We start from the raw sequence: 2371 nt of genomic DNA, 5'->3' as shown, positions 1-2371 counted from the left end.
CTCTCTCTCTCTCTCTCTCTAATTCTCTCGTTCTCTCATTCTCTGTGTGTGTGTTTAGTGAATGATTATTTACAGCGCAGGAAGAACTGTGTGGGACTATGACAATTAATTTGTTCACGTAAAGTCGCATGGTCTGGCGTTTATATCCACGGTTCTACGGTTGCAATGTGTATAATGCCTTGTCCCGCAGACTAAAGCGATTGCCACTAAAACAACTAGTGTACATTGCAAGCTCTGTTAGAGATACCCATCATCCGCCTTCGATTAAAGAAATAAAGGGTTATTTGTTTTTAGTTGTTTTGTTTAGTTTTTTTGTTTAGTTTTATTTTGTGTGAGTTCTTCTTTGTATTAAATGAAACAATAGATTCTGTATCGCTGATCGCATAGTTTATAGTTGAATGTGCTCGATATGCTATTCACCCTTTTCATTAGCGTGCCTCCATACCAGGGGTCTTGCATAACTTTGTTGGCTGTTGACCCGTCGCTCAGCTCGCTCTTGCTCTTACTTTACTTTCTGTCCAAGAACCCCCTGTGTTTTCTGCGATAAGAGAGCGAGGTCTGAGAGATTGCCGCAGAGATGCCCTTTGGTCTCCCGTGGACAAAAAAAAGAAGATTATCCGGGGACCCGCCAGGCAGAGGTTGACGAATTATCGTTTGTGTAGGTCATGGACACACATTTTGTGTTTATGGTATCGTGTTATCGAGAAGCGGATCTCCTCAGTTGCACAGGCGTTACGTTGTTGTACGGGACGTATAAAAGTTGAGTGGAAAAGAGATGTCCACCAACGCTTGCCTACTGGCACGTGGCGGTGTAATGGTTAGGTTCAGTATTGTCGGTCTGAGAGGGATACAGCGTCGCAGCTGAAATAAGATCGAGATGCATGTCGCACATCGCTTTTCCTTTCCCTCCAGATTGAGTTTAGTTTTAATGGTGCGCCTCGTAGTGAACCGGAACAAAGTCACAATGCACGGTTTAGGATAAAATCTTACTTTTACTTTACTTTTATGCGCCGCTTATACCCTTTTCGATGTCGCGGAAAGAAAGAGACGTCTCTCTGCCACCAGTCGGAGAGCTTGGATCAGGGGGATGCCGTGAGTTGTTTATGTTTCCCTGACTCCATATATCCAGGTCTTTCTCGGTCGCCTTTAGCCTTGTTGCCATCGGATAAAATAAAAGTTATAATACAAGTCTGTGAAATGGATGCACCCCAGAACTATAGAAACACCTGAGGAAAGTGCCCCAAACCAGCAGTTTGAGTTAATTGGATTCCAAGTGCCGGGTCCCAGAGAGTTCTCTGACGAAACGTTTATAGCCGGCTTAGCCAGGATCAAGGCAGAAATTACTTCCTTTATCCTTGTCTGACTGGGTCTAAGCAGCCTGTGGAGTAATTGATGTGGATTGTGTCGGTGGGAACGTAACACATTTAAAATGGTGGTCGGACGGATGTACTGGCTTAAACCGAGTGCATGCGCACTGCCAACCGAATTTATTTGATCCAGCCGGAGTCAGCCAGATTTTCCTTCTTAGACGGAGGAATGGAAGGTAAAAGGCAACCATTTTGACGCAGTACGACCGTTCGACTTGTCCGCGGTTGATTTGGAAAGTCATCATGGAATTTAGTCGGAATCCGTTCAAATTGTGCCAAAAAATGGCAGCCGTTACCCCATCAATGAAGGAGAAAAAGTGGCTGACCCCGACTGAATTAAATGAATTGGGATGGCAGTGTGCACTGGGTACACAGTGTACAAGTAACCGAGTTGTTTTCGAATTGTATACATTCTTCCTGGAATTGTATTCCTGACAGTCCAGTGTTCTCACGGGTGGCCATGTGCTCTGCCTTCGAAATGACTCAGTAGTAAAAAAAAAAATACAAGACGCATAAAATTAATTCTAATTTCTAAAAATGAAAACAATATAATTACCCCCCTTAATGCAGAAGGTTATTTTTTTTTAAGTAAATTTGCCATGCAGCACATTCATTGCCATGCTTTAAGCCAAGTGTATGGGCTAAAAAAGAAAGCAATGCTTACGACAATAGACAGTGCTCAAATGTTTCAGGACTGAAACGTTTGTTGAAAAAGTCATGAATGCCGAAAATGTTAAATGTTTTACATTTTTGCCTTCTTGTATGACAATCGTTGTTTTCCCCACCTCCTCCACACCCCAAACACCTCTTCCTGACAAACTCCGCAGGTTCTAATGGGTTTTTTTCTTCATCTAGATTTCCTCCTTCAACAGTCGCCTACGATCTCCTACTTGAGAGATTGAGAAAAGAAACGACCTACATTATGCAAGCAGGGTGCGACTCCACTAATGGAGGAATCGCGTGCACGAACACTTATAAAATGTAATTGTTAAAGTTTTATGCCC

This window comes from Aplysia californica, unplaced genomic scaffold (genome assembly GCF_000002075.1).
Source record: "Aplysia californica isolate F4 #8 unplaced genomic scaffold, AplCal3.0 scaffold00444, whole genome shotgun sequence".
In the NCBI taxonomy this organism is placed as follows: Eukaryota; Metazoa; Mollusca; class Gastropoda; order Aplysiida; family Aplysiidae; genus Aplysia; species Aplysia californica.
Note: the sequence above shows the minus strand (reverse complement) of the source record.